Raw genomic sequence first — 12709 nt, forward strand, 5'->3', positions numbered from 1 at the left:
GATATTGTCACGAGCCCAGGAGAGGCGCTGCAGGCGATTTCGTGCCGTTAGCAAAGGCACTCGCGTCAGTCGTCTGCTGCAATTGCCCAGTAGTGACAGACTTCACCGCACTGTCGTAACTGATGCGTTCGTCGTATGTGACATTGATTTCTGCTGTTATTTCACGCAGTGTTGCTGGTCTGTTAGCACCGACAACTCTACGCAAATGCCGCTGCTTTTGGGTCGTTAAGTGAAGGCTGTCGGTCAGTGCGTCATCCTTGGTGAGAAGTAATGCCTGAAATTTGGTATTCTCAGCATACTCTTGACACTGGATCTTGTAGTATTTAATCCCCTGACGATTTCCGGAATCGAATGTCCCATGTGTCTAGCGTAGACTACCATTCCACGTTCAAAGTCTGTTAATTCCCATCGTGCAGCCATAATCAGGTCGGAAATCTTTTCACGTGAATAGCCTGAGTGGAAATAAGACCTGTGCCAACGCACTGCCCTTTTACAGCTTGCGTACGCGGTACTACCGCCATCTGTAATGTGCATATAGCTATCACATGCCGCTTGTCACCTCAGCATTTACGGATAGCGGGGGCTGTATTATCTGCTCGAAGCCCCGTTAAAGAGTGTAATAAGCACTCCCTTGGAAATTCTAATTAAAGTTACCATATTCGTAATGTTTCGGCTATCAGATCTTTAAGGGAGGCGACTTACATTAGACCGACGACCGTGGGTGGTAACTATCCGTGGCGTGTCTTTCATCATCTGCCACACAATATTATTCATAAATTATGATACGGTCTTCTACAGTAAAAGTTTGTTGATCTTTCAACAACAGTACACGATTGGCTATATACCATTCATTGACGTTGATAAAATTACAAAATCCAAGATCGTTCACTCCGAAACGCAACAGGCCGTTCAAGATTCCTATATCAAATAAATGAGCCCCTCAATACAACCACTAAACACGGTCCACTACTGTAAGTTCGTAGGGTTCCAAAGCTGGTGTCAATTTGAATAAAATAATTTTGTATATCAAACCGCGTCGTTATGAAACACTAAAACAACTAATATGTTGAACGTTTCGACCGAGCTTACAACGGTCCTCTTCAGGTTGCTTAGCTGCTTTTCAAAAGTTTCCCTTTAATCTCGCATCTTCCTATACCCGAGTCTTTCATCGGATGCTCAGTCGACTGACTCCAACCGATTACTGACCTCGCCGGCCGGCCGAACTCTTACGGGAATCGGCAGTAAAGCCGCGAGTAACGAGTACAATTGGCAGGGGCACTATGAATATAGCGCGGGACAATAAGCTGCGAACGTGGGTCTCACGGGAGGCGTGCCAGAGTTAAGTCCCTGCAGTCGCACTGTCCTCTGTGTCCTCGGTTGCTCAGATGGATAGAGCGTCTGTCATGCAAGCACGAGATCCCGGGTCGGGGCACATATTTTTCAACTGTCCCCATTGACTTATGTCAACGCCTGTGTGCAGCCAGGGGTATTCATTTCATTGTAATTTCATTCTGTGTTAAATGATTGTACTTTTCTGGTTTTCTGTGCTAGGTCTACGCAAAAGACGGGAAATTGTGCAGGGTGGGGCAAATAGAAGTCGACCGGAGAATAGAGTCCCAGGGAACAAAGAAACACAGCAAAGGAAATGCATTACTAACCTAGCTATAGCAGATGTGGAAAGTGACCACCATTCATCTCTTGGCACTTTTAGGCCTGGTTAGCAAGTTTCTGAAGGCAGATCATAGCTGGACTGCTGGAATTGCTGAAGTCTCATTCGAAATGTTCTGCTGCAGTTCTTGGAGACTGTGAGGGTTGCTGCGATACACTTTAGACTTGAGAGCTCGCCACAAAGTAATCGCACACCGGCAGGTCAGGTGGCATGGGTGACATGGGTGGCCAGTTAGGGCCGTGACCAACACTGATATCTGCAAACGTATCTGTCTGGCGTGAAGATCGTGTAAATGTGCTCCAAAGTTCGGCCGGCTGTACGGGCAGTTGCTCCATCTTATTAGAAGTAACTGTGGGTCTTTTCCTGCTCCGTTAATGCTGCCACAAATCTTACGCACTCGTCTGGGCCACTTTTATTTGCCCCGCCCTGTATATCAAGATTGTAGGGTTCATTTCTTGCAAGTAGGAGTGAAAATGCGGCAAGTTTCAAGACAGTTGCATGAAATGTATGTAGCAGATAGTGAAATTAATTTTTAATTCATTTAGTTTTTCACTTTATGTTCCTATTTAATGTTCCCTTGCACATCCTTCGCGTTTGTCTTTTGCGCTTGTTTTTCATTCCTTATTTTCGTGTAACGCAGTTTTATCTCCCGTCATTTGCACAATTTTATCGTAATTTATTCTTTAACTAACGTGGACTTGAATAAACTCTGGTCTTGTATTGGCCATATCATTTTTGCACTTGTTCTTAGCAGGGATACAGAGTCCTTACGAACGTCATTTGCACCTGTTAAGTCACTGTGTACGCAAAGTTTTATCAGATATTTGAGATCATTTGTTACGTGCAAACACAGCACTGTCCTGCAAATGGCAGCTTCAGTATGAGAATGTTAGACTACCGCCAGTGAGCGGTGTAGTTACTTTTAGTACGTCTACAGCCGTAACAGCCATGAAGAGAGTTCGTGGTTTGCTGCAAGGCGGAATGGCGAGCACTGCAGAAGACTGCACATGAGAGGAGGGATCGAGGAAGTACCGGCGAGCAAGTGAGCAGGATGGATTTGACGGAATGCTTGGGCAGCTATTGTATACTCGGCAGGCGATAAGAAGGGTGTGCTGGCCCAGCGGTGGAATTACGGCACGCCCGGCTCTGTTTGCTGTATAGCCGTCCGTCCCGTCGCTTTCTGGAAGGCACAGCATGGGGCAGTCTCCTGAGCTGTGTGTGTGTGTGTGTGTGTGTGTGTGTGTGTGTGTGTGTTTGTTTGTGTGTGATATGGCGCTTCCCTAAGCTCTTGCTGCAAGTGGTTGTCATCTGTCTCTCCCATGCTATCGGTGGTTTGTTCATGGGAGAGAGCAGTGTTATTTTAATTTTAGATACGCTTCTAGTCTGTGCTAGGATCACTACTAATTATTGCGGACATCTTAATTTTGTGTTAAAATTACTCCTGTTTCTGAATACGTCGTGTTAACCATTCAGTGTAGTCGCGTCGTAATAATCAATGAACTGAGTCCTCTTGTTGCACTTGCTGCCAGGTGATGTGAGCACATACAGTTGAAACCCTTGGCATATTTTCTTCTGTAGTTCTTGTATTAACGCTCTAGTTCCCTTTCGTAATCACTGTTCAGAAGCCTTGAAATCTTGGTAATGCTGTTGCCAGAGTCCACTATGAATACAAGGTCTAGGCTACCTTGAGAAATTTTTGAAAGCATTTGGTCATTTTTTGGTACTTCAAAATTGCCCCGATATTTGTTATCCTGGTAATATTACCTGTGGATTGTAATTGTGTTATTTGTTAGACATTGTGTCCATCCCTATTTAGAGCAAGCCTTGAGGTAAGAATTCGCACAGTTGTAGCAAACTTGTATGTGGAGCTCTAGCCTTGGCAGAGCAACTTTATTTTAATACTGCTATGCATTTTAGAATTTTCCTGATTGTACTTATTTTTGTGCGCAGCCCCAGGGTAATTTCATACTTCAGTGTTTCGTGTCCTTTAGGGCTGTTACCTGTTCTTGAGTTTTTAAATACTTATTGTAACGAATTGGTGTTTTGGTCTGAGTGAGAGACTATGAATGTGTTACCGGATGTTTTCGTATTACCGCACAGTGTTGCTTTAAGTTTTGACTTGGGCTGTAAAACTGATTTTCTAATACGTTAATAAATTGGTGCAAAGACTGATAAGTAACTTTACGCCACCTTGCCCTTGCCGGCCAAACACCGACTTTAAACCACACTCTATAATAAATGTAAAACCAGCTCCCCCGCTTCGACGTCGTCACCTAACAATAGAGACAAAGTTGTCATGCTTCAGTGTTCGCTAAGAGTGGTACAGCGACCAGGGTAGTCAGGGCTTTCGGTCTGTAACGGAATGAGGTACTTGGAGGTCAGTCCACCACCTAAGCAGGGTGACAATGGGGCGGTGAGTGGGTGTCTGGTAGACGTCCGACGTGTCATCAGTGAAACAGCGTTGATACGCCACACATTTATTACTCAGTACTAGAGTAGTTGTGCCGATTCACAGGGAGGCCAATACCTGCGGGATGAAAGCCGTACATCAACTGAAGTGGAAGGTGCTATGGTCAGGGGCTCGGCAGTGTCTTGCAGGTGAGGAAGCGATTTTGCCAACAGCAGTGCCAGGCCAGTGTCACCAAAAAGTCGGTGTCCCACTGGCTAAGCTGCGTTGCCTACAAGTGGCCAACCAGCCCTGGATGATGCGCGACTTGGTGCGCGATTTTAACGTGTGGACCCAGTGTATTTCACCAGCAATGTCTGCCCAGGTCAGAGGTAGGCAGCCAGTAGTTTGCGTCGCCAAACGATGGCGGATGAATAGCTGCATGGGCCTGTATGAGAGCCAGAGACCTCCAGACCTCAAGGCCAGCGGCAGCCGAAATGGCCTACAGATTAGAGAGCGCTAAGTCCACAGCATCGGACTTGGTAGCAGCAGTAGGAATGCTGCTAACAGCTGCAGACTGCAATGAGTCTGACTGGAAGAGCCATGGAGACTGATAAGACTCACGTGCCGACGTTGGTAACCACTCAAGAGTGGTACCTAGCAGGCTGCGATACCTCTGACTGAAAATGACGTGTTCTTGGCCTGTCCTTGATTTGCTACAGTATTGGTTTTTATGATGTAAGCCACAAGAAGTTCGTGGCTCGGGTGTGAAGTAACTGGGCCACCACTGCAATGGCTATGCGTTTCCGTTGTGCCGTTGGTATTATCACTCCTGATGAGCCTTGTTATGTAGTACCGCCTGGCGACGTACCCCTGTTCAAGTTGAATCAGCAGCGGTCCCCAATGTAATAACCTTTGGTCTGCTCTTGTCTAACCCGCTTATGCGGCACTCTTTGTATCAGCCGTGGAAGCTGTCTTAAAATATCCTCCGCTGCACCAAATTAATTGTTTGTGGCGTAACAGTAGAATATAGGCCATCGACAAAGGAGAGTCACACCGGCTGCGGGATGAATCCTCTCCCCTGACGATATGGCAGTGAGTCAGGTACTGGCAGTAAGGTAACCGGCAAAGGATAGTAGAATCCCTTCGAGAAGAGAAGATAGAATGCCATCCACTCGTAGACCACTTTAACTGTATGTAGCGTGTTGTTAGTCGTCACAGTGAGCCATTTCTTGTTACAAGCTTAAGACTGAGTTTTAAAGGGACAGCGGACAACATGGAATTCTTGTTACAATAGATATCCTAGTGTAATTGCAAAAGTATTCCATCTGATTTTATTTTAATTGTTGATATATGTTTAAAAAGTGTCGTTTCAAATAGGGAAAATCATGAACGTATATACCAAATATTCCGTAGAGGTTTTTAACAGAAACTCAAACAACTGAACAAAGCATACGACAAAAATTTTACATGTTTTAACTGAATGGATGAAAGCTTTAGTGTGAAGAAGGAAAAAAATTCGATTACCTCATTGTTTTCAAAAAATGGCTGTAAGCACTATGGGACTTAACACCTGAGGTCATCATTCCCCTTGACTTAGAACTATGTGAACCCAACTAACCTATGGACATCACACACATCCATGCCCGAGGCAGGATTCGAACCTGACCGGACTGAAGCGCCTGGAACCACTCGGCCAAAGCGGCCGGCCATTGTTTTCAAAATGGATGTTACGTTACACTCGAATGTTAGGAAAAAGTTAGATTCTCTTTTTGTTTACAGGAAAGGACTTCGTTTGGACCGATATGAGCAGTGTTTGCCATTTACGCAGAGAACCAGTCGTGTGATAATGGAAAATAGCAGAGTACATTTGAACGGATTTTATACCACAGCAATTAGGATTTGGAATGGAAATGAAGTCCAATGCTTCTTGACAGAGCGTAGGGCCACGTTGCGGGAGACTCGCACCGCCGTACTAGGCAAGGTCCTAATGGAGGTGGTGCCTTCCTCCGACCGTAATGGGGATGAATGATGATGAAGACGACACAACAAAATCCAGTCATCTCGGAGCAGGTGAAAATCCCTAACTCCGCCGGGAATCGAACCTGGGATCCCGTGCTCGGGAAGCTAGAACGCTACTGCGAGACCACGAGCGGCGGACAGTTAGGAGTTACTTTATGCCATTGTACAGTGATACAAAAAGTCACTAGGTTTTTGTGTTTTTTCAAATAACTTTATCGACAGGTACTGAAAACAACATGTTAATGCATAAATTAAGTTAAGGGCTGCAAATTTTTCCATGTCTTTAGATATAAAAATGGCTAATTATGGATAAAAGTCACGTAATAATAGTGATTTACTTACGGTGCACTCTCAACAGCTCCTAATTTTTTTGTCGGCAGCTTCAGGTGCACCTGAAAATGAGCAGACGTTAAAGAACTTTACATGAAATGTGCTGCATTAAAATGTAAAAAACTGTAAATACTTGCTAAATAATTTACTTCTAAAATTTACGTTATTTTGGTGGCTATAATTGAAGACATACACTTTTGAATTTTTTTTCACGTTTTACTGTTGTCTCCTCCCATTTTCTAGAGAAAGGAAACAATATTTTAAACACGAGACCCATGCCACAAGTAATGCATAGGTTCGTAATTGTGATGGTGAATGGCGTAACAATACCAAAAATTACTTTAAGCTGCAGCAGAAGACATGAGAGAGAGGAGTGCATTTTATGTTATTTCATTCGTAGATATCAGTTTTCAAGTAGAGATCTTGAAATGAAGTTTGAACAGGCCTCAGGTACTGTAGCTGTTTAGGTGCAAAGGCCTTAGATTAAGATGAAAACTTGGGCGGAAGTACCAGACAGGAACCCACAGTGCAACAGTGAAGTTTTCGCGCTTTAACAGTGGACTATTATAGTTTCTCCCAGGTGTAATCGTTTTCGTAATGGGCGTGTGAGCGTACATGGTTAGCCAAGACAAAGACATGTAGTCATCGGCAGAATTATACCAGCCGGAAGTGCCATTGGCTGTAACCTGCGAAGTATCTGTCTCTTCGTGAACATTGCGTGCACTAGGAAACAGGTCTAAGGCGCTGCAGTCATGGACTGTGCGGCTGGTCCCGGCGGGGTTCGTGTCCTCCCTCGGGGATTGGTGTGTGTGTGTGTGTGTGTGTGTGTGTGTGTGTGTGTGTGTGTGTGTGTGTGTGTGTGTGTGTGTGTGTGTTTGTCCTTAGGATTATTTAGGTTAAGTAGTGTGTAAGCTTAGGGACTGGTGACCTTAGCAGTTAAGTTCCATAAGATTTCACACACATTTGAACATTTTTGAACTAGGAAATAAACAGCCAAATCTTTGTGACAAAGAACAACATGGGTTTCATTGCTGCGCTTTTCACTTGCAGTGATTTAAGCTGTCCTTTTAGGTTCCTGCCTAACCATACGCTCTGAAATTGCCGCAAATTCGAAAATAAGCAGCCAAATATTTATTTCATCCGTCGTTTTCTAACCAAACGGAAATGTAAATAACAGCGAACATTGCAGAGCATCCGGGTATTACATTTAAGAGAGTATGTGTTAAAAACGCTATGAAGGGGAAAAAAACCATATGGCAAGACACGAAACTATTTCCTTCGACTTTGTAATCTTCGTCTTTATCCACTACGCTACACTGAAGACATGCGACTTTCGTCTTTTGTGTCGGTTATCATAGTATCCCTCGGATGCTTATATCGCTGATGCGTCATTAACTGTTATAAGAGTGACGTATTTGTGATGAATCTTCAATTGCACCGTTGCCGTGAAATGGCATACCGCAAGTTAGCACAAAACATCTAAATACGCCAAAATCAATGTAGAGTTTGACACTTCATTTTATCACTTCTTTTGGTATAATTCTGTCGTTAACGTATGCTTTATCCAAGGCCAGGAAGGCCGGAAAAGTCAACAAGTGATGAACATCAAACCTTCTGAGACCACAAAGATTCCATCAACGTAAGTATTCAACAAGAAATGAATTTCTGCGTGATTGCCCTTTGACTGCTAAACAGAAGCATAAATGAAGGAACGTCGCAGGCTTGTTGGACCAGGTTTTCTTCTTTAAATGAGAAGCATTCTTGCTTTATAATTTTTGACGTCTTTGAGGAACCACAGCGCTCTTACTAATATTTTAATGATAAAAAGCAATCCATGCTTTATATAACGAAAATTGCAGCAGTTACTTATGTTTTGATGCTTAGCACGAGGTGTTTCGAGAATTTATTCTCAAGTGCTATAAGATGGCTATTTTTTGATGATGTTATGAATGTGTTAATATTTGTAAAGGCAAATGCTATATTTGAAAAATCGTGGTCAGAGAGACAGTTGTTAGGCAACAGTGTCTGTGTCTGCCTGCGATGACAGCACTTTGGAGTCGTAGAATCTTTGACAGTCTGTAGTGGATAACTATGGTGTGCAGCAGCTGGGGATTTATTGAGTGTATGATGTAATGCATGAACACACTTAAAAAAAATTATGTTCTTCATTTCACAACGCTGCTATCCAACCATTGTTCTGAGTCATCATTCCTCCTCTGTAATAAATCTGCAATTCACATAGTTCTAAAAGTGAGACCATCCATTACACTGCACACTCAACCAACCCCCGGCTTCTGCACACCCCAGCTATCCATTACTTACTGTCCAAGATTCTACGGCTTCACAGCGCTTCGCACAGATACTGTTGCCCAACAATTGTTTCTCTGACCACAATTCTTCAGATATATCATTTTGCTTTACAAATATTAACACATCCAATAACCTCGTTAAATATAGCAATCTTACAGTGCATTTGTTTTTACGAATATGTTTGGTGTTATTCGCGTGTGTGATTTTCTGCCTCTCTTGCGTATTTTTCCGGTTAGAAGATACTGTGCCTCCTCCATTATATTGAATATCACATACATGCAAATCATCACTATGCACAAATGCACTTGAATATGAGAATAAATTCTCGAAAGGTGTTGTGCTAAGTATCAAAACATAAGTAATAGGTGCAGTTTTCATTATTTAAATCATGAATCACACAGTGCAGACTTTCCTGAAACATCTAATACGCTCTATGAAAGTAAGTTAAATAGCAGTCCACATCGCGAATAAAAATAAATTTATTGCGATCTGGACTGCTTTTTATTACAAAAATTCTTCCATCAAATTGTTGCTATTGTTGAGCCATGGTGAAACGAGCTTTATGATTGCCGAAGAATATTCACGACAGCGTGAGTACCTTGTGGAGAAACTGCCACTTCTTGCCGAAACTGTGGAGATAAATACAAAAAACGTGACTTCAGTTGCTCGAAGCTCACCACCTATCCTCCACGAGAAGGTTCACACGCCCGTCGGAAGTCTCTTCATTGAAAAGATGCGCGAATATGGTTGGTACATGTTGCGTAGTGTTTGGAGATAGTGAAATATGATACCCGCCTCAGATGAATGAGGCGATATAACTAAAAATATTTGATTTAAACAAAATCTGATCCTAAACTGTGACAAAAACGTCCTAAGCGAACTTTTTTTTTAAGGGGAAGGTTCAAAAAAATGGCTCTGAGCACTATGGGACTTAACATCTGAGGTCATCAGTCCCCTAGAACTTAGAACTACTTGAACTTAACTAACCTAAGGACATCACACACATCCATGCCCGAGGCAGGATTCGAACCTTAGTCTCATTTCAGGTGGTTAACCAGTGACGAAATTCAATGTATCTGGAGCTAAATAACTGTATCCTGCCCTCTCCCTCCCTGACCACTTTCGTGTGCTGGCCAACAAGGGTAGCAGAAGCGTATTTCACACTCCCATTCATAAGTTATTAACAGTATCCAGTGGTAGATACTTTTACGTTTCTTTGAATAGTCGGGATTTTTGTGGGTTCCTGAATTCGCTGGTGGTTTCTCAGAATCTTCAAAGGCACCATGAACTTCTGAGCCCATTACACTCTCCAACATGTTATCTTAACGGTTCATGTATTTCAGCGAATTCAGACTGCCTGCAGAACTGTTCACAACAGTTGTTCTTTCAGGACTTTGCCAAAACAGCATGCACCCCAGGTCACAAACAGTTCAGCGCATCCGCCTAGCGTGGTAGCCGCGCGGTCACAGGCACCTTGCCACGGGCCACGGTTCGCATGGCTCCCCCCCCCCCCCCCCCCCCCCCCCGCCCAGGAGGTTGGAGTCTTTCTTCGGGCATGTGTGTGTGTGTGTGTGTGTGTGTGTGTGTGTGTGTGTGTGTGTGTGTGTGTCGTTCTTAGTGTAAGTTAGTTTAAGTTCGATTAAGTAGTATGGTCGTGTGTAAGCCTAGGGATCGATGACCTCAGCAGTCTGGTCCCACAGGAACTTACCACAAATTTCCAATTTAGTGCATCCGGCGCCAAGTCGACTTTCCTCAAAGCACAGTCCCTAACTGCCCAGCGGGGTCCCTAGTACGCGTACAAGCGGCCCAGAGGACCCTCCGCGAATTCTGCTGTGGCTGTTTTCCCTGCCAGTTTATGATCCATGGAACGTCCCCTTGCCTACAAGCAAGTGCAAGATTTTTTCAGAGAGGCTTCTTATTTACGTGTGAATGCAATTCAATATAGTAAATTGTAATCTACATACGAGTTAACTGCTGGCAATCATCGGTAATGACTCATATTTCATTTATCGGTTGAGATTAATTTATTCCAATGTGATTTCTCTCTCTACTTTGGGTTTTACATCAGTGACGGGAAAAACGGTTATGTAACAAAGCGTTATTTTGCATCCCAGGTAGAAATCCTTCACACATTCTCCTTCGAAGTCACCACTTTTCATTTATCTAATTTATGCCTTCCTCATTACCTTGGTCGTTCTTCGTTTTCCCCTCAGCCCATATTCTGGATATTCCATAGCCTGTTCGTTCCACTCAACAGGTCCTGAATTTCTTCCTCTCTGTTACTGAGGCTTGCAATGTCATCAGCTAATCTTATATCTTTTCACCCTAAATTTTAATCCTCCTCTCCAATCATTCTTTTATTTAAGTCGATTCTTCTTCCATGTGCAGATTGAAAAGTAGGGGAGAAAGTCTCCTTCCCTACCTCACGGTCTTTTTCCGTGAGAGAGTTTTCCATTTATTATTATTATAACTGCTTACTTACTGTCCTGGTCCAAAAATCCTTAATCCTGACGGCCTGTCAAACTGTACCTGAATTGCTTACGCAGAGACCAATGACAAGATCTGTATACAGCACGTACAGCATGTTCAGTTATAAGGTCACCTTTGAAATAAGTTCCCAAACCGACGTCCGTTGCCACCAACGGCGCACAATGTGGGCTATTACTACTAGTCCAGTTCTACTACATAGGTGCACGGGTGTGTCTGACACAGTGTGAAGACATCTGTATAGCTTGTATTAATTGTCCATATAACTTTCTGCTGCGCGCGGTAGGCTGTTGTTCATTGGTATAGGCTGCACTGATAAACCAAAATATTATGACCACTGCTCACCGCAAGACTGACTGCTGCCTGGTGACGCAGCAAGTGCATGACGCGGTAGGAAAAATATGCGAGTATAAGCAAAGCAGAGAGAAATCATTCTACCAATGATAGGAACCACAAATGGCAAAATCCACTGACGTAGGCGACTTTAACAAAGGACATACTGTTATGGCCCAGCGCCTGGGAAAGGCCTTCTCGGAAACGGCGAAGTTGGTCGGCTGTCGTGTGCATGTGTCATGATCATCTATGGAAAGTGATCGAAGGACGCCGGTTGACGTTGGAGGCACACCAGATGTGTAAAGCAGGATAGGCGGCGATCTGTGGCAGGTGCAAAGACTGAGCAGAGTGTTGATGCAGGCACAAGTGTTTTGAACCACTCCAGTCAACATACATTTCGAACATTGGGCTCCGAAGAGATGACTGCTACATGTTCCCTTGTCGACTCAAAATCATCAATTATATCATCAATTACAGGTGCTCGGGGCACAGGATCCTTGAGATTGGTCCACAGAGAAATGGAAACGTGTCACCTGGTCTGTTGACTCACGTTATCCAGGCTAACAGCTGTTCCGATCATGGACTGCGTCACGGACACAGGACGTTGGTAGCACTAACATGCTACGGGAGACATCCATCTCGGCTTCCATGGCTCTTGGTGGCTGTAATCGAAGACACCGTGGGCACCAGCGGGTGTTATGCGATAGTTTTTCCAGTCGCTTAACGAATGCAAATTCATAATTACTGTCCCATTTGGTCGGAATATTTAATTGACACCTAGAAATATGATAAACAGCAGTACTAGTGATTTTCAGTGAATCATAAATGCAACCTTACTATTCTTTTACTATTAATGCGAATTGGCTTGCCTTATACAAGCGGGAAAATGTTGGAAGCATTCTGAATAGTGAGGAGGCACGCGGATGGCCAGAGGCAGTAGATTCGACCCCCATTTATCCAGTTCGCGGAAGGACGGTCGTGGGAGAGCCAAGGTTCAAAATGGCTCTGAGCACTATGGGACTTAACATCTGAGGTCATCAGTCCCCTAGACTTAGAACTACGTATACCTAACCAACCTGCCCGAGGCAGGATTCGAACCTCCGATCGTAGCAGCAGCGCGGTTCCGGACTGAAGCGCCTATAACCGCTCGGACACAGGGGCCAGCTGGAGAA

The 12709-nt window shown here is 44.0% G+C and overlaps 1 protein-coding gene across 1 annotated transcript in view; it reads right to left on the minus strand.

Moving 5' to 3' along the window:
• LOC124619362 (ATP-binding cassette sub-family G member 1-like) overlaps positions 1-12709 on the minus strand; it is a 779674-nt gene that overhangs the window by 498073 nt on the left and 268892 nt on the right. The window contains exon 3 of the mRNA XM_047145685.1: positions 6420-6469. The gene's annotated coding sequence lies outside the window, so the exon portion shown is untranslated. The remainder of the gene's footprint in view (positions 1-6419; positions 6470-12709) is intronic.

The sequence above is a fragment of the Schistocerca americana genome, chromosome 6, assembly GCF_021461395.2.
Source record: "Schistocerca americana isolate TAMUIC-IGC-003095 chromosome 6, iqSchAmer2.1, whole genome shotgun sequence".
NCBI classification, from domain to species: domain Eukaryota; kingdom Metazoa; phylum Arthropoda; class Insecta; order Orthoptera; family Acrididae; genus Schistocerca; species Schistocerca americana.